Source organism: Salvelinus namaycush, chromosome 4, assembly GCF_016432855.1.
Source record: "Salvelinus namaycush isolate Seneca chromosome 4, SaNama_1.0, whole genome shotgun sequence".
NCBI lineage: Eukaryota > Metazoa > Chordata > Actinopteri > Salmoniformes > Salmonidae > Salvelinus > Salvelinus namaycush.
In genome coordinates, this window is record NC_052310.1 from 38001029 (window position 1) to 38021963 (window position 20935).

The 20935-nt window shown below is 44.7% G+C and overlaps 1 long non-coding RNA gene across 1 annotated transcript in view; it reads left to right on the top strand.

The window, feature by feature from the left end:
- LOC120046501 overlaps positions 1 to 20935 on the top strand; it is a 33086-nt gene that overhangs the window by 8798 nt on the left and 3353 nt on the right. Inside the window, exons 2-3 of the long non-coding RNA XR_005476818.1 lie at positions 4526 to 4867; positions 19721 to 19787. This is a non-coding gene — a long non-coding RNA (uncharacterized LOC120046501). The remainder of the gene's footprint in view (positions 1 to 4525; positions 4868 to 19720; positions 19788 to 20935) is intronic.

Consider the following 20935-nt stretch of genomic DNA (forward strand, 5'->3'; position numbering starts at 1 on the left):
TGTCAGGTAGGTGACCAAGAACTTGTTGGTCACTCTGACAGAGCTCTAGAGCTCTGTCAATCTGGAGATGGGAGAACCTTCCAGAAGGACAAGCATCTCTGCAGCACTCCACCAATCAGGCCTTTATGGTAGAGTGGCCAGACGGAAGCCACTCCTCAGTAAAAAGGGACATGACAGCCCACTTGGAGTTTGCCAAAAGGCACCTAAAGACTCTCAGACCATGAGAAACAAGATTATCTGGTCTGATGAAACCAAGATTGAACTCTTTGGCCTGAATACCAAGCGTCACATCTGGAGGAAACCTGGCACCATCCCTACAATAAAGCATGGTGGTGGCAGCATCATACTGTGAGGATGTTTTTCAGCGGCAGGGACTGGGAGAACAGTCAGGATCGAGGGAAAGATAAACGGAGCAAAGTATAGAGAGATCCTTGATGAAAACCTGCTCCAGAGCGCTCAGGACCTCCAGACTTGGTCGAAGGTTCATCTTCCAACAGGACGATGACCCTAAGCACACAGCCAAGACAATGCAGGAGTGGCTTCGGGACAAGTCTCTGAATGTCCTTGAGTGGCCCAGCCAGAGTCCGGACTTGAACTTGTTCGAACATCTCTGGAGAGACCTGAAAATATTTGTCCAGCGACACTCCCCATCCAACCTGACAGAGCTTGAGAGGATCTGCAGAGAAGAATGGGATCAACTCCCAAAATACAGGTGTGCCAAGCTTGTAGCGTCATACCCAAGAAGACTTGAGGCTGTAATCGCTGCCAAAGGTGCTTCAACAAAGTACTGAGGAAAGGGTCTGAATACTTATGTAAATGTGATATTTCTGAATACTTTCCGAAGGGACTGTATGTGTAACTGATAGATGTGCACACACACTACATGTTAATGTTTTTAAATGTATGTAAGATGTAAATATCTTTTGTCTGTAATGTCTTTTTCGTTATGTGTCGGACACCAGTAAGACTAGCTGCTGCCATTGGTGTTGGCTAATGGGGATCCTAATCAATCAAATCTAAAATCTGACTCATGTGAAGTGGATCTCTAAAATCTCTAATGATCCCTTTAACAACTTTTTTCAGGTATCACTCTCAAGATCACACTTTTTTGATATATATTTTTATGTGTAGTTAACCATGAATGCAAGTGCACACCAGATAAGATACCGTTGTTTGGTTAGTGATGTTTGTGTAGCGCTCATGTGAGTGCAGAAAATATGAATCACTGATGCGTTTTGTTCATGTTTTATGATTAACTTGGACCAATTATTGCATTTTTTTAAAGTTCAATACGTGTTTTAATATTGTTGAATTCCATTTTAATGTCTGGATTCCGTGATTCCTTCTGCGTTCTCCGCAACACAGATTTCATATGGCCCTACATCTCGCTCTTCTCAATATCTGCGGTGCTGCTCGTGGCAATGTAATTTAGCTGAGTCTACCTTTTTAAATCAAATGTTGTGAATTCATTTTTGTTTAAATATTAGACCCGTGTTTTGAATAGACCCACACATACACTATATATACAAAAGTATGTGGACACCACTTCAAATGAGTGGTTTCGGCTATTTCAACCACACCCGTTGCTGACAGGTGTATAAAATTGAGCACACCGCCATGCAATCTCCATAGACAAACATTAGCAGTAGACTGGCCTTACTGAAGAACTTAGTGACTTTGAACATGGCACCGTCATAGGATGCCACCATTCCAACAAGTCAGTTGTCAAATTTCTGCACTGCTAGAGCTGCTCCAGTCAACTGTAAGTGCTGTTATTGTGGAGTGAAAATGTCTAGGAGCAACAACAGGTCAGCCGCGAAGTGGTAGGCCACACAAGCTCACAGAATGGGACCGCCGAGTGCGGAAGCGCATAGCACGTAAAAATCGCCTGTCCTCGGTTCCAACACTCACTACTGAGTTCCAAACTGCCTCTGGAAGCAACGTCAGCACAATAACTTTTTAGCCGGGAGCTTCATGAAATAGGTTTCCATGGCCAAGCAGCCGCACACAAGCCTAAGATCACCATGCGCAATGCCAAATGTCGGCTGGACTGGTGTAAAGCTTGCCACCATTGGACTCTGGAGCAGTGGAAACGCGTTCTCTGGAGTGATGAATCACGCTTCACCGCCTGGCAGGCCGACGGACAAATCTGGGCTTGGCGGATGCCAGGAGAAGACTACCTGCCCGAATAGTGCCAACTGTAAAGTTTGGTGGAGGAGGAATAATGCTCTGGGGCTGTTTTTCATGGTTTGAGCTAGGCCCCTTAGTTCCAGTAGAGGGAAAACTACAGAAATCGAAATTCTATACAATTCTGTTCTTCCACTGTGGCAACAGTTTGGGGAAGGCCTTTTCCTGTTTCAGCATGACAATGCCCCCGTGCACAAAGCGAGGTCCATACAGAAATAGTTTGTCAAGATCGTTGTGGAAGAAGTTGACCGGCCTGCACAGAGCCCTGACCTCAACCCCATCGAAAACCTTTGGGATGAATTGGAACGCCGACTGTGAGCCAGGCCTAATCGCCAAACATCAATGCCCGACTTCACTAAGGCTCTTGTGGCTGAAAGGAGGCAAGTCCACGCAGCAATGTTCCAACATCTAGTGGAAAGACTTCCTAGAAAAGTAGAGGCTGTTACAGCAGCAAAGGGTGGACCAACTCCATATTAATGCCCATGTTTTTGGAATGAGATGTTCGACGAGCAGGTGTCCACATACTTGTGGTCATGTAGTGTATAATGCTAATATAGTTCTCTAATACACTCCCTCACACCATCACCCCTTGTCGACATGTTAAACGTTAGTTTTTTTCTCAGTTTTGCGAGTGCTGGTTTTTGGTTATTTTAAGATTTTTGTCATTTACATTTTTTGAGGAGGGAGGGGAGAAATATTGTTGTATAGTTTGTATGTTTCTGTTATTTTGTGTTATGATTAGTGTTTTTTTAATAAGATTTGCTGCTAAACTGGACGGGCTATTGAGTCATTTAGAACCAGTGGTCAGTCAGTGTGCCCCTGGTCTGTTTTGAGTTTGGTTGATGGTCGTACTGTGGTTGCGTGGTCATGGTGACAGCAGGTCTCTGTATGACCGTGTGTGTTTCCTCTGACTACTGTCTGGACCTTATAAACACACACACACACACACACACACACACACACACACACACACACACACACACACACACACACACACACACACACACACACACACACACACACAGCCCGTCTGGCCCAGTGTGGCCAGTAGAGGAACGCCTTTAATTTCCAAACTTAATTATGTCTCTGTCCCCCCCCCCCCAGAGTCTCAGCTATTTTAATAAATGCCATTATAAAAACAGCTCTGCTCTCTGCCTAATGATGTTTTCTCTCTCTCCATCTCTCTTTCTCACACACACACACACACACACACACACACACACACACACACACACACACACACACACACACACACACACACACACACACACACACACACACACACACACACACACACACACACACACACACAGCTGGTATAATGAGTGTCTGGAGCTAGTTGAAAGGGAAGCCAGAGTCAGGAGTTTGGGCTGCTCCCTGTTTGCTCCCATTCACTTCCCTCCAGCTCTGCCAGGAACCAGTGTGTGGGGGGTGTGAGACTCTGGTACACTTGAGTTGTGTAATGTCTTGATTGAGCGTGCATGCACGTGTATGCTTTTACATGGGGGTTTAACTGAGAGGAAAGGCTTGGCAACCCCTTTCCCGAACCCCAACCGGCCTATCCCGTCGACATACAACCCCTTCCCCCAAATCCAGACAGCCCCGCTTTCTCTCTCTCTCTGACATGCTCCCAATCTTCTCCAGTCATCTTCATCCCCCCAGTCCCTCTCCCACCTCTCTCATCCCTTCATCATTACTGTCCTCCCATTATGGCTATTACGGGCCACTCGTGGCAGCCAATCCCTTTTGAGGATTTGGTTCCACAGTAAACCTAGGCCGTCTCCGGGGGAATGCGACGTTTCCCGCCCTTTTGTCCGGCCCATCTTGAGCGGCGCTCAGGGGCCAGATTGAGTTGCACTGTTGTTGCGTCATTTTTGGGTGGAGGGGAGGGACAAATAAGAGGAGAATGAGGAAAAAGAGGAGGAGTTGTGTGTGTGTGTGTTAAACTAATTGAGCTGGTCGTCAGAGGCCATGTGAGATGTCTTGGATGGACAGTTTTGGGGCGTTTGTAGTAAGGCTTAGGGGTGGAGGGGAATGGAGCTACAGAATAATATTGAGTTACCAATAACCGGCCTGGTAGTGCTGTAAGGCTGTGTTTTGGAGGAAACTGGTGTTTGTACATTTGTGGTCATTGTACGTCTGTCAGCCATTGGAGCCTGGACCGGACAGACGGAATGAGTCATGATGAGCCATTCCAACAGAGTACAACAAGGCGGTACACCCCTCACCTGTTGACGAGACCCCAGAGGGTTGGCAGCACCTCCCTTCCCTAAGTGTTTGTCAGTTGTGTGCCAATGAGTTCTCTAATATACTCAGTTTCTGTCTCCCTCAAATTCAGAGATAAAGGAGCTGCGTGAGGAGACACTGGACTTTCTTGTAAACATGTGCACTCAGCGCCAGCGTGGAGAGCCCTACGCTGTGAGGCATGGAGGAGGAGAAAGAGGGAACCACATTGCGAAGACCCCTGCTTCTGGGGTGTCTGTTGCAGTACTCGCACACTGTGAGCTGGCCCGGGGAGAGATCCTGAGGTGGCTGGAAGAGAGGAGGCAGGAAGGAAGGAAAGGAGAGGGATGGAGAAGGGTCGAGAGGCACCCTCTGGCCCCAGGAGACAATCATCTCTACCCTCACTACCCTGGCCCTGCATGAGACCCACCCTCAGTCTCCAGCTTCAGCCTCCAAGGTAATGTCCCACTGAGGGCCACTAGGACCAGAGTTTTCCTCTAGTCTGGTAATGTTTTCAGGATAAACTCATGATTGTATGGTTATTTGGTAGTTCGTAATTTAGCTGGTGGTTTATTCCAAAACTATTAAGTCAACCTATTTTCAACGAATGAAACCTTATGGGGGAATCAAACCCACAACTCCACGCACCTCAATTTCATTCAACCTCCACTCTCCCCAGTGACAAACCTCAGACAATTATAGCGAATTGATTACAGGTGCAAATCCGTTATTGCGTGAGAGCTTAATAGCACCACGAGGTTACGCCAAGCACACAGCACAGGCAGAGGGAACCTCAGTGTCTCTCTTTCTCCTCGGTCCCTCTGAGGTTTGGTAACGTTCCACTCCACCACCAGGCAGCACCGCTCCATACGGTGGAGTTTTAAGTCAAAAGAGCAGCCTGTTTAGGAATCATCTTTAAATTCCTCATAAACACTGGACAGCCATCCGTTACCCAGCGTTCTGCTCTGCCATTCCTATCATTAAGCTGTGTTAGAGTTGACAGGACTCATCGCTGCTGGGATGTGTATGCGTGTCTGAGTGTATGTGTCTGCGTGTGTTTGTGCGTGTGTCTGCATGTTTGTGCGTGTGTGTGTTTTACTGAGAGCAGTTTTATTGCCCAACCGTTAATCTTTAACCTGCCAGCCCGTTAAGTCGTGCATCTCCGCGCCAAAGACACCGTTTCCATGGCGAGCCTCTGCTCCAGTAAAGCATTCTGGGAGAAAACACAGCGTTTGGACTGACTTCCTGTGTGGGATGGAGCTGGTGGTCTTTAATAGAGCAGGGTATTCAAGGGTATCTGTACTTTACTATTTATAATTTTGACAACTTTTACTTTTGCTCCACTACATTCCTAAATAATGTACTTTTTAATCCATACAATTTCCCTGACACCCAAAAGTACTTGTTACATTTCGAATGCTTAGCAGGACAGAAAAGTGGTCCATTTCACACACTTATCAAGAGAACGTCCCTGGTCATCCCTACTGCCTCTGATCTGATTTGCTGAGTAAGGTGTGTGTGTGTGTGTGTGTGGTGTGTGTGTGTGTGTGGAGGGTGTGTGTGTGTGTGTGTGTGTGTGGAGGATGTGTTTGTGTGTGTATGTGTGTGTGGAGGATGTGTGCGTTTGTGTGTGTATGCGTGTGTCTGTTTGGGAGAGAGCGCTTGTGTGTGATTCAGTGCATGGTGAGACGGGAGCTCATTAAAGGGGGTAGTAAAAAGTAAAAGCCATGGAGCAGCAGAGAGACCGATAGAGAGACTAGAGACCAGCTGTGGGGGCATGCTACTTTAATATCTGTCTGAGACAGCAGCACAGTCACGAGCTGAGGGCCACAGAAGCCATATAACCTGCTCATGTCCCGTACTCACTACAACACCACACACACACACACACACACACACCATAAAGGGGTTTTCATTTTAAAAGGTTTAATAACAGCGCCGCACTGTTAAATAAATAATACTCAGAGAAATATGCAAAAGGAATGTCAACAGGTGTTGGGGGGGGGGGGGAGTGAGAGAAGCATAAATGAGAGAAGGATACGGGAAAAGTGAGAGAAGTACAGAGAGAGACAAAAGGAGAGAGGTAGCCTGGAAACCCAAATTTGGATTTGATTGAATTCTACATCGGGCATAAATGAGTGTTTCGATCAGGAAAGTTTCTCTACAAGCCAGAATGTTGAATAAAATTATATTTTAACTTAATTACCGGTTGTCCTTGCGGTAGGTCCTTTTGCAGGTAGGAATGTGAGACAATGTATCCAGCTGTATGTTATGAGGACAGAGGTAAATGTAAGGAGGGGAGCTACAGTACCAGAACTGTGGATGTTTACTTTATGTGCACTTACAAGAGTTGTTTGCAAAGTATTTTTCCTATTTTACAATGCCCAAACTGCATTCACTTGTTAGCCTAGGGGATGGATACTTCAAATGAGCTCTGTTTTGGACTGCCCCTAGGACTGTTTTTAACAGGGGCAAAAGACTCATTAGGGCTGGGCGATATGGCCTAAAAACAATATCTAGATTTTTTTCAAACTTATGAGTGATTCACGAGATATATACACTGCTCAAAAAAATAAAGGGAACACTTAAACAACACAATGTAACTCCAAGTCAATCACACTTTTGTGAAATCAAACTGTCCACTAAGGAAGCAACACTGATTGACAATAAATGTCACATGCTGTTGTGCAAATGGAATAGACAACAGGTGGAAATTATAGGCAATTAGCAAGACACCCCCAATAAAGGAGTGGTTCTGCAGGTGGTGACCACAGACCACTTCTCAGTTCCTATGCTTCCTGGCTGATGTTTTGGTCACTTTTGAATGCTGGCGGTGCTTTCACTCTAGTGGTAGCATGAGTGAAAGTGGCTCAGGTAGTGCAGCTCATCCAGGATGGCACATCAATGCGAGCTGTGGCAAGAAGGTTTGCTGTGTCTGTTAGCGTAGTGTCCAGAGCATGGAGGCGCTACCAGGAGACAGGCCAGTACATCAGGAGACGTGGAGGAGGCCGTAGGAGGGCAACAACCCAGCAGCAGGACCGCTACCTCCGCCTTTGTGCAAGGAGGAGCAGGAGGAGCACTGCCAGAGCCCTGCAAAATGACCTCCAGCAGGCCACAAATGTGCATGTGTCTGCTCAAACGGTCAGAAACAGACTCCATGAGGGTGGTATGAGGGCCCGACGTCCACAGGTGTGGGTTGTGCTTACAGCCCAACACCGTGCAGGACGTTTGGCATTTGCCAGAGAACACCAAGATTGGCAAATTCGCCACTGGCGCCCTGTGCTCTTCACAGATGAAAGCAGGTTCACACTGAGCACATGTGACAGACGTGACAGAGTCTGGAGACGCCGTGGAGAACGTTCTGCTGCCTGCAACATCCTCCAGCATGACCGGTTTGGCGGTGGGTCAGTCATGGTGTGGGGTGGCATTTCTTTGGGGGGCCGCACAGCCCTCCATGTGCTCGCCAGAGGTAGCCTGACTGCCATTAGGTACCGAGATGAGATCCTCAGACCCCTTGTGAGACCATATGCTGGTGCGGTTGGCCCTGGGTTCCTCCTAATGCAAGACAATGCTAGACCTCATGTGGCTGGAGTGTGTCAGCAGTTCCTGCAAGAGGAAGGCATTGATGCTATGGACTGGCCCGCCCGTTCCCCAGACCTGAATCCAATTGAGCACATCTGGGACATCATGTCTCGCTCCATCCACCAACGCCACGTTGCACCACAGACTGTCCAGGAGTTGGCGGATGCTTTAGTCCAGGTCTGGGAGGAGATCCCTCAGGAGACCATCCGCCACCTCATCAGGAGCATGCCCAGGCGTTGTAGGGAGGTCATACAGGCACGTGGAGGCCACACACACTACTGAGCCTCATTTTGACTTGTTTTAAGGACATTACATCAAAGTTGGATCAGCCTGTAGTGTGGTTTTCCACTTTAATTTTGAGTGTGACTCCAAATCCGTTGATAATTTTTGTGTGATTTTGTTGTCAGCACATTCAACTATGTAAAGAAAAAAGTATTTAATAAGAATATTTCATTGATTCAGATCTAGGATGTGTTATTTTAGTGTTCCCTTTATTTTTTTGAGCAGTGTATATAAACAGTACCAGTAAAAAGTTTTAGAACACTTACTCATTCAAGGCGTTGTCTTTATTTGTACTATTTTCTACATTGTAGAATAATAGTGAAGACATCAAAACTAGGAAATAACAGATATGAAATCATGTAGTAACCAAAGTGTTAAACAAATCTAAATATATTTTATATATGACATTCTTCAAGTAGCCACCATTTGCCTTGATAACAGCTTTGCACACTCTTGGCATTCTCTCAACCAGCTTCATGAGGTAGCCACCTGGAGTGCATTTCAATTAACAAGTGTGCCTTGTTAAAAGTTAATTTGTGTAATATCTTTCCTTCTTAATGTGTTTGAGCCAATCAGTTGTTGTGACAAGGTAGGGTTGGTATACAGAAGATAGCCCTATTTGGTAAAAGTTCAAGTCCATATTATGGCAAGAACAGCTCAAATAAGCAAAGAGAAATGACAGTCCATCATTACTTTAAGACATGAAGGTCAGTCAATCTGGAAAATTTCAAGAACTTTAAAAGGTTCTTCAAGTGCAGTCGCAAAAAACATCAAGCGCTATGATGAACCTGTAAGTTCATTAGAGTTACCAGCCTCCTAAATTTCAGCCCAAATAAATGCTTCACAGAGTTCAAGTAACAGACACATCTCAACATCAACTGGTCAGAGGAGACTCCGTGAATCAAGCCTTCATGGTCGAATTGCTGCAAAGAAACCACTACTAAAGGACACCAATAAGAAGAAGAGACTTGCTTGGGCAAAGAAACACAAGCAATGGACATTAGACTGGTGGAAATCTGTCCTTTGGTCTGATGAGTACAAATTTGAGATTTTTGGTTCCAACCGCCATGTCTCTGTGAGACGCACAGTAGGTGAACGGATGATCTCCGCATGTGTGGTTCCCACCTTGATGCATGGAGGTGTGTGGGTGCCTTTGCTGGTGACACTGTTGGTGACTTATTTACAATTCAAGGCACACAGCATTCTGCAGCGATACGCCATCCCATCTGGTTTGCGCTTAGTGTGACTATAATTTGTTTTTCAACAAGCCAATGACCCAAAACACACCTCCCATGCTGTGTAAGGGCTATTTGACCAAGAAGGACAGTGATGGAGTACTGCATCAAATGACCTGGCCTCCACAATCACCCGACTTCAACCCAATTGAGATCGTCTGGGATGAGTTGGACCGCAGAGTGAAGGAAAAGCAGCCAACAAGTGCTCAGCATATGTGGGAACTCCTTCAAGACTGTTGAAAAAAAATTCCAGGTGAAGCTAGTTGAGAGAATCCCAAGAGTGTGAAAAGCTGTCATCAAAGCGAAGGGTGGCTACTTTGAAAAATCTAAAATATATATTGATTTGTTTAACACTTTTTTAGTTACTAATGCTGTGTATGTGTTATTTCCAAGTTTTTATGTCTTCACTATTATTCTATAATTTAACAATGTAAAAACAAAGAAAAAACCTTGAATGAGTAGGTGTGTCCTAACTTTTGACTGGTACTGGAACTTTAAGAGTGATGTCAAAATGGCCACCGGTAATGGTACCCTGTCCTCCATTGAAACCCTGCTGCCAAACAGCCCTAAGCCGTCTGTGATTTATGTACAGGCATTAATGGAAAGGTGGGAGTACAGTAGGTGAGGCGTAGCCTCCCTCCTTTTCTCTCTCTCCGTCCATCTATGAAAGAACCCACATACCTGTGGCTGTGAGGCAGTCACTCCTGTATTCAGAGACAGAACCGTGGATGAAGGAGATAGATTTACCCAGCAGTCTCACTTCACTCTAGGCCCCATGTTAGGTGCCCAACTGCCCAGCACCTGGCGACAGTTGTGGAGAGCTGGCCGACTGTGTGTCTGTGTCCGTCCGTGTGTGTGTAGGGGCCCCAATACACACACCGCTGTATTAACAATGAGTGAATGAGAGTGGAGAGTAAGGATTGGATTACAAAGACTTGCCTCTCAGGAAAAATACACAATCTGTGTGAGCAGGATCACTTTTCCTTTTGTGGAGGCTTTTCAAGGTTATGATTAGAGTTGTGTAACAGACGGTTGGGTTCCTGCCCTAGTCTCCATGTGGTGTAATGGCATGTTAGCTCTGTTTTACACACATCTCAATTGAATGGTGTTGTGTAGTAGGGGTCCATTTGTGCAGTGTGTTACTGCAGTTTTGTGTGTGTGTGTGTGTGTGTGTGTTGTACTGTGCTGCCCTGATCCTGGCCTCTAGACTGGTGGTACCATGGTCTACCATGCTCTGCTGTAACATAAATGTGTGTGTGTTTGTGTCTCTCTGATCAGGGTGTGGGTGCAGTAGTGTGTCTGGGGCCAGGGGCGCAACTTTGGTTTTAGAAGTGGGGGGGACATAACCGGGCGGGGGGTCCTCCACCATAATTTCTTTGGGGGCATCTAAAGCCCATTTCTTGCATTTCTACACCATCCAATATGACCCATGGCCCTTCTAGACATCTTTATTTAGAACAGCAAAAAAGAAGCAAAACTGCACACATTCATCAAGCTAGGTACGAGATCATTATTAAATATGTTTAGTGATTGATGACTGAACTAGATCAAATGTAATTCAAAAATCTATATTGTGTTGCACCTTTAACCAATAGCTGAACAAATTATTATAAATTATAAATAAAATAAAAAAGTAGGAATACTTTTGATTGTCTTTAAGACATCCTCTGTCAAATTTCAGTCAAACAGCCCAGCCAGCTCAAGCTGCCTGCACGCCCGGCCCCAACCAGTCTAGTCAATAACTCAACTCTCTCCCAACACTATTTCCTTCCCACCTTCTTTTTTTTTTATTCCCAAGGGAAAGGTTTGGAAACAAAAGTACAGGCCTAATAGTACTGTAAAGCTCATTTTACTTGCACACAATATAGCTGGGTCGCCCGTCCTGCCCCTAGGGGTCCACCACCCTGCAGCGCCCCAACCTAACACACCCCACTCAGCTTTAGGATCTTAGTGAAACGTTCATGATTGGTTTTGGGTGTGTTAGGCCAAGGCCAGAGTGACAACCCACAGGACGGCAGACCCCCAGTCCCAGGACTGAGCAGCCCAGCAGCTAGGGATTGCCTAAATAGGTATCGCCCCTGATGTGGGCAGGTTTTCAATACAAAAGCTGAAGAACTTATGCACATGCAGGTACTTTCCGCAGGTGCTGGAGTTGTAGGCAAACTCATGGAAATAAGGGTTTCAATACAGACTCCTTTTTGTCATACTGTATTCCATATAAGGCATCCAGACCTTATGAAAGTTGACTAGCATAACCTGAATATTGTAATAAATCAAATCCTAGTGACATACCTTGACATTTCTGCCATCCATTGTGACGTTTGTTGGAGGATAACCAACCTTCCAATTAATTGCGATGCATTTCTTAGCCGATATAAATGCTTGGTTACACAGTTTCTTCTGATGGAAGTCTCCACTATCAACATTTCCAAGCAAACAAAAACAGGGAGAAAGGAAAATTCATAATTCAGCCAGCCTTCACAAAGACCTTGACATGTGCCAATACAGTGCATTCGGAATGTATTCAGACTCTTTGACTTTTTCCACATTTTGTTACATTACAGCCTTAATCTAAAATTAAGATTAAATTGTTTTGTTTCCTCATCAATCTACACACAATACACCATAATGGCAAAGCAAAAACAGTTTTTGACATTATTGCAAATAATAAAAAACTGAAATATGACATTTACATAAGTATTCAGACCCTTTACTCAGTACTTTGTTGAAGCACCTTTTGACAGCGATTACAGCCTCAAGTCTTCTTGAGTATGACGCTACAAGCTTGGCACACCTGTATTTGGGGAGTTTCTCCCATTCTTCTCTGCAGATCCTCTCAAGCTCTGTCAGGTTGGATGGGGAGCGTCGCTGTACAACTATTTTCAGGTCTCTCCAGAGATGTTCAATCGGGTTCAAGTCTGGGCTCTGGCTGCGCCTTTGTCCCGAAGCCATTCCTGCGTTGTCTTGGCTGTGTGCTTAGGGTCCTTGTCCTGTTGGAAGGTGGACCTTCGCCCCAGTCTGAGGTCCTGCTGCTGAAAAATATCCTCACAGCATGATGCTGCTACCACCATGCTTCACCATAGGGATGGTAACGGGTTTCCTTCAGACATAACACTTGGAATTCAGGCCAAAGAGTTCAATCTTGGTTTCATAAGACCAGAGAATCTTGTTTCTCATGGTCTAAGTCCTTTAGGTGCCTTTTGGCAAACTCCAAGCGGGCTGTCATGTGCCTTTTACTGAGGAGTGGCTTCCATCAGGCCACTCTACCATAAAGGCCTGATTGGTGGAGTGCTGCAGAGATGGTTGTCCTTCTGGAAGGTTCTAACATCTCCACAGAGGAACTCTGAAGCTCTGTCAGAGTGACCATCGGGTTCTTGGTCACCTCCCTGACCAAGGCCCTTCTCCCCTGATTGCTCAGTTTGGTCGGGCGGCCAGCTCTAAGAAGAGTCTTGTTGATTCCAAACTTCTTCTATTTAAGAATGATGGAGGCCACTGTGTTCTTGAGGACCTTCAATGCTGCAGAACATTTTTGGTACCCTTCCCCAGGCCTGTGCCTCGACTAAATCCTGTCTCGGAGCTCTATGGACAATTCATTTGACCTGATGGCTCGGTTTTTGCTCTGACATGCGCTATCAACTGTGGGACCTTATATAGACAGGTGTGTGCCGTTCCAAATGATGTCCAATCAATTTAAATTTACCACAGGTGGACTCCAATCAAGTTGTAGAAACATCTCAAGGATGATGGATGGAAACAGGATGCACCTGAGCTCAATGTCTAGTCTCATAGCGAAGGGTCTGAATATTTATGTAGATAAGGTGTTTCTGCTTTTGCAAACATTTCTAAAAACCTGTTTTTGCTTTGTCATTGTGGGGTTATTGTGTGTAGATTTATGAGGAGAACGTTTTATTTAATCAATTTTAGAATAAGGCTGTAACGTAACAAAAATGTGGAAAAAGTCAAGGGGTCTGAATACTTTCTGAATGCCACCGCCTGTCCCCTTTTTGTCTTTTACATCTCCAGCAGAGGAATGACATTTCTGAGTGCATGTTATTCAGTTTCACTGGGATAGAGTACGTTCTGTGGGTGGTCTTCAACTGTAGTAATTTATGTCTGAGATTATATGAACGTGGCTGGGAATTCAAACACATCTGTAGCCATTCATCATCAATATCTTATACCAGGTCTTCCTCACATTTGAGTTTTTTCATGTTGTGTCATCGGGAAAATGCAGTCTTTAAAGCATCCGGCTTGTCCAGTGTTTGCTGCACAGAGAGAAAGTGTTGTATCTGCACTAATTCACCTCAGGTCCGTCACAGACTTGTCCTTCCTGGCTGCCTGACCCTGCTGAGACCCCTGTCAACATCTGTTATGTTTAAATGAAGCACGACAAAGAATAACTTGGTGTACAGTACATTTATATTATCCAAGAATAAAATCAATGGTTCAACAATTAAAATTCCCATTATTCCCAGATCCCAGACTGTAGCTTTACGCTTAAGCTGCTCTACTATAGCTACTATAGGTCTACCCATCAAGTCAAGATGTAACTTTGTATCATTCACTGATATTGTTAATATACTGTAAAATTCACCTGAGCTCCGTAGACTGGTCTTCCGGTTGTTTGACCCTGCTGGGACACCTGTCACCATCTGATCCTGTTAAGACATGGTGAGCATAGTGTTGTGTACTGACTGACTGTGCACCATGACAGTGAAGCCTGTAGAGCTGTTTATTAGCTACTGTGTCCGTGTGAAAAGTAAGGAATTGGCTAGGGAAACTGACCGATCAATAATGCTACATTACTACACTGACTCTAATGAAAACTTGCATTGCACAGAAAAAACGTCTGAATATCGGCCTTCAATCATTTGGCCACTGGTTTCATGGTTTGATTCAGGTCTAGTGTGATTGAGGCCAAAAAAATTGCAAGCTAGATATTAGAGAGAGAGAGAGCTAGCCAACTTTTGGCCAGCTCTAACGGTACATCAACTGTTGAAAGCTAGCCAAGTTCATTTACTTCTGTTGAAACAGGACAAAACAAAGGTTACAAAACATTTCCATACAAAGAACAGCCATTAGATAATAATAGCCACCTCATATCACTATCTGACAGATAGCTGGAGGCTAGAGCTGAACTGGCTGTCGTAGCTACTAGCTAGCTAATTAGCTAATTCACCTCAGTCGAGAGGGTATGAAACAGTAACGTTAGCTAGCTAACTGTGACGGAGAAGTCCGTCACTGGCCGCGGGCAGCATTTGGTGAGCGAACGCGCCCACACACACACACACACACTCATCTCCCCCTGCTCCGTTTTCAGCTAAGTTAACTTGTGTGTTGACCCACATTGCTAACTTAGGGATCTCACTTCATACATTACACACATTATTCTTACCTCCCCTCAGTAACAGTTTGGAATGGTATAAGGAATATGCAGAAAAGCTTTCATTCTTATTTTAAGTGACGTTTATTGTTAGCTCTGTTTGCTTGTTTCGGTTCCTCTGTCTCTGTATCTTCCGGGTATGCTGGAATAAGGACCCAAGCTAACGCAATCGGGCTGGCTTTGTAGTTTAAGTTTATTAAGAAAGAAATTATCCATGCGGGACGGGAAAATCCCTTCATGCGAGGTTGAAAACCAAATGGCCAATAACCTATCCTCCTACTAGGCCTATCATAAAAGCTTTAAGACAAGTTAAAGTTATGAACCGTAGCCTATTTACCAAATATTCTAATAGCCAAAGAAGGTGTTGTCTTAAACGTGCCGCTTTCAAAAAGAACAAGAATACAATTCAGAGTCTATAGGCCTAGAGTAATCTCAATCACAGCTTTATGATAGATTGAACAAAAAAATATGTAAAGAGGCAGATGGGGCAAATTATCCAGTTCTGTAGACGGTAGACTTTGATTCTATCCAGCCAATGATTTAGAACCAAACTCACTATGGCAAGGCACCCTGTTCCTCATCAGTCGACTGTCGCTTTGCTCTGTCATGTGCACAGACAGACACACAAACCTGTTCCATGCTGAAGCACCATCAAAATAATTTATAAAATATTTTCCTGTACTTAGCCTCTGTCCAGGCTTTCAACAACTATCTTTTGTCATGATTCATCCAGTTGTAGCATGCACGTTTTTTTGTTTTGTTTTGTAATAAAACAAAAACGGGTTGGCCAATAGGGGGAGATACTATCATATATCACAATGTTTTATGAGTACATACTCACGATAACACAAGTTGACATTGCCCAACCCTAGTGGATATGTTGTAAATACTTAGATTACGGGGTCATTTTATATTATCTATGTTTTTCTATTGCCGTCTCTGCCACAGTGCCAAACACATACACATGTTGGAGGTGGTGAGGAGCACTGACGTGGTTTCTCACTAGGATTGGGGAGTGTTCCCGGAATGAGGGGTGCTAAATCTAGTTTGGCAGGGGGTTACCCTAGGGCTGGATATCATTTGGGTTGTGTGTCTGCGTGTGTGTGTGGCTAGGAAGCTTTTGATCTTTGTTTTCCAAAGAATTTTGTGACTCAGGTCTTGGGACATTGATGGACTCTCAAACTAACACACACACACACACACACACACACACACACACACACACACACACACACACACACACACACACACACACACACACACACACACACACACACACACACACACACACACACACACACACACACACACGGAAATATTAAGAGTGTGACTTTCTCTCCTCAAGAAACACCCTTCCTCTATTTTCCCAGCTTCTTCTCCCGGTGAAAACACAGGAGCCACCCTTATTGTCCCTGCGTCTGCCTCCACTGATAACATCACCTCATTGCGCTCTAATCTAAAGAACATCCATGTCTATACATCCATGTGTACGTTGGGGCAGAGCAGGGTCAGATACCATGTCAGCTCACCATCAGATATGATAGAACCAGATGACTAAAACTAAGATGCTTTTTCTACAACCGGATGGGAATACAATGAACATAATTGCTGTGTGTGTGTGTGTGTGTGTGTGTGTGTGTGTGTGTGTGTGTGTGTGTGTGTGTGTGTGTGTGTGTGTGTCCTTTTTCTCCCTACTCACCACACTCGTCATTGCCTGAGAGTTCAACCCTGATGTGTGGGCGTCCAGAATTCTTCATGGACTACAGATGGTCTGCTGTCCAAAAGGACACAGTGTGTTGGTGTCCTATTTGAAGTGATTTGTATGTTTTGATATTGATAGCAGCAGAGTTGTCCAGGGCATGTTTACGACCTAACGTAGCAGGCTAAAGTAGTGGAGGTGTTTATCCATGGCCATGTAATGACAGCTCTCTGCCTCTGATATGGAAGTGAATCAGTGATGTGAAGATGTTTGATCTGTAACCCTCCCCCTTCACCCCAGTAGACCTCAGGAGTTATCTTCAACCTCTACTTCATATCCACCGACTCCTTATTTCAACATAGGAGTGGTGTATGGAGGGAGAGGGAAGAGTGCTTGAGTTAAGTACAGTTGGGTGTACTTACAATGTTGTACAGTAGATGGTCCATTGACTTGGAAAGTGTGTTATATTTTCAATGGCCAATTAAACCCTTTACCAAAGAGCACCATATATATCCAATACACCCCCCCCCCCCCACCCCCCCCCCCCCCCCCAAATGACTCTGCTGATTAGGTTGAAATCAAAACCTCTTCACCTCACCACCCCTTAACACTTTCACCTGCTCGGACAGCGGTGGGACACTAGGCTACATAATGTCATTAGAGGGACACTACTGTACTGGGCTCCCAAGTGGCGCAGCGGTCTATCGCACTCCATCTCAGTGCTAGAGGTGTAACAGCCTGGGATCGAACCTGGGTCTGTAGTATCACAACCGGCCATGATCGGGAGTCCCATAGGGAGTCGCACAATTGGCCCAGCATCGTCCGGGTTAGGGGAGGGTTTGGCCGGGGTGTAAAATAGGAATTTGTTCTTAACTGACTTGCCAAGTGAAATAAAAAATAAATAAAATACTGGGTTGGAGGGAAAGGAAAGATGGGGACAGGGGGCTACTTGATCTGGGTTAACCAACATGATTATGGCTGTTTTAAGAGCACATTTTTAAGACAAACTCGATACCAAACATAAAGGACAAGAGTCCTTTTCTAATTAAGCCCTGACCTGACCAGAAAACACTCCCCACACCCCTAGTAATATTAATTATGTAAGTTAATTATGGTGATTATGACTGTGGTTATGAATGTTATTAAAGTACACATGGTTAGCAGGTAGTTAGTTACAGTTGAAGTCGGAAGTTTACATACACCTTAGCCAAAAACATTTAAACTCAGTTTTTCACAATTCTTTACATTTAATCCTAGTAAAAAGTCCCTGTTTTAGGTCAGTTAGGATCACCACTTTATTTTAAGAATGTGAAATGTCAGAATAATAGTAGAGAGAACGATTTATTTCAGCTTTTATTTCTTTCGTCACATTCCCAGTGGGTCAGAAGTTTACATACACTCAATTCGTATTTGGTAGCATTGCCTTTAAATTGTTTAACTTGGTCAAATGTTTCGGGTAGCCTTCCACAAGCTTCCCACAATAAGTTGGGTGAATTTTGACCCATTCCTCCTGACAGAGCTGGTGTAACTGAGTCAGGTTTGTAGGCCTCCATTTTTGCACACGCTTTTTCAGTTCTGCCCACATATTTTCTATAGGATTGAGGTCAGGGTTTTGTGATGGCCACTCCAATACCTTGACTTTGTTGTCCTTAAGCCATTTTGCACCAACTTTGGAAGTTTGCTTGGGGTCATTGTCCATTTGGAAGACCCATTTGAGACCAAGCTTTAACTTCCTGACTGATGTCTTGAGATGTTGCTTCAATATATCCACAACATTTTCCTGCCTCATGATGCCATCTATTTTGTGAAGTGCACCAGTCCCTCCTGCAGCAAAGCACCCCCACAACATAATGCTGCCACCCCCGAGCTTCACGGTTGGGATGGTGTTCTTCGGCTTGCAAGCCTCCCCCTTTTTCCTCCTAACATAACAATGGTCTTTATGGCCAAACAGTTCTATTTTTGTTTCATCAGACCAGAGGACATTTCTCCAAAAAGTACAGTCTTTGTCCCCATGTGCAGTTGCAAACCATAGTCTGGCTTTTTTTATGGCAGTTTTGGAGCAGTGGCTTCTTCCTTGCTGAGTGGCCTTTCAGGTTATGTCGATATAGGACTCGTTTTACTGTGGATATAGATAATTTTGTGCCTGTTTCCTCCAGCATCTTCACAACTTCCTTTGCTGTTGTTCTGGGATTGATTTGCACTTTTCTGACCAATGTATGTTCATCTCTAGGAGACAGAACGCGTCTCCTTCCTGAGCGGTATGACGGCTGGTGGTCCCATGTGGTCCCATGGTGTTTATACTTGCATACTATTGTTTGTACAGATGAACGTGGTACCTTCATGCGTTTGTAAATTGCTCCCAAGGATGAACCAGACGTGTGGAGGTCTATCATTTTTTTTCTGAGGTCTTGGCTGATTTCTTTTAATTTTCCCATGATGTCAAGCAAAGAGGCACTGAGTTTGAAGGTAGGCCTTGAAATACATCCACAGGTACACCTCCAATTGACTCAGATGATGTCAATTAGCCTATCAGAAGCTCCTAAAGCCATGACATCATTTTCTGGAATTTTCCAAGCTGTTTAAAGGCACAGTCAACTTAGTGTATGTAAACTTCTGACCCATCACATAGCTAGCAACAATGACAATAAGCTGCCATGTTGGGAATTGTATGTGGCTCGTTTCAGCTAGTTTTATCTTGTTCTTGATACCATGTGTTATTTTGAGGTGTTTGGACTGATTTCATGCCAATGCTAATATAGCAAAAAATGTGCTAGCTAGCTAACCAACAACTAACAATGTATTTGCAAGACAAGTGCTCATTGTGCAATTATTATTATTATTTTTCAATAAACCTATGGAGACTAAATAAAGTTGACATGTTATCAACAATCTAAACCAACCCCGTCTGTTTTGCCCCATAGTTGCGCACCCGGCAGTTTTGTTGCTAAACAACCAACCCGTCTATGGGATTTGCTGACCTGTCTGTGCTTATCTAGGCCATTCTCAATGAACCATCAACCATCATTTGTCAATGAACCATCACTGAATCCACACTGCCTCAGCCCATGTCAATATTAACTTCAATATTATGTAATATGTGTGTGTGTTTCTCTGTCCATTCATTTACAGTAAATCAAAGGGCAGGAGGATCGGAGGATATCCTGATGTAGCAAAGGATCGTTCACTTATAAACCAGGTTAGTCCTGTTTTTAACTGGGGATCATTCAATCGTTAAACCTGGGTTGGTGGTGTATGAATGTAGCATGCGTGCAACTAAAAGTCTCCTTTTGGCCTGGAATCCCCTATCCGTCAGAGCCGAGGCCCAGATTAGTTTACTAACAATGACTGAAGAAAAAGCATATAGAGAAAGTGATCCTCTGTAGAAAATCACCTACATTTAGAACAAGAGCTAAAATCACTCCTCGGTGTTAGTTCCTCTAGTCTAGCCTGGAGACGGACACCTAGAGTCCCACCAGGTTCCAAGTTTTGGCATACAAACGTTGGCAGAGGCTGAAGGAGAGGTTAATGTAGCTGTACCTGGTCTAAGTACAGTCCTTAAGGCTCCCTCTGGAGAATGACCTAGGTGGCCATTGACAGCTGCCATTATTGAAGGTTGACTTCACTTTAACCTTCCTGAACCAGCTTTTATATGTTTATGATTACAGATTTGTTGTGATAGTTGTTATTGAGTACTACAGTACAGGCTATTGGTATCAGAAGCTATAGCCTTGATCTCACACTCTGGTTCTTGCGGAGACATAGCAGGAAGTTGGGGCTGTAAAGTATGTGTTCATTTGACACCCCTCTCTCACGCGCACACACACACACACACACACACACACACACACACACACACACACACACACACACACACACACACACACACACACACACACACACACACACACACACACACACACACACCTCAACACTTCCTGGTCTCTGCTCCTCTGCACGGTGTGTGTGTGTGTGTGTGTGTAACTGCCAGTGAACATGTGTGGGCATATGGGTACAGGTATACAAAGATTTGAACCATTTGAGTCCCAGCACTCAAAACCGATTGGTTTCTCTGAGCTGTGGAGAGTGAAGGGTTAAGCAGAGCAGGGCCTTGTTAAAAAGGCAGGTGGAGGGCAGGGGCTGGTGTGGTCCCCAGGTTAGGGGCCCAGGTGAGGTAAAACTGGGAATAGAGGTACTGTGGCCCCATATCCCTCTGATGTGGGTAACTGAGCAGAGGTGGCTGAACACACAGCATGATGACACCAGGGAGAGATGGGGGAGAGGGAGGGAGGTCCACCAATCTCTCTTATTTCACCACTATCATTACAGCTCGCCTCCCCCAAAATC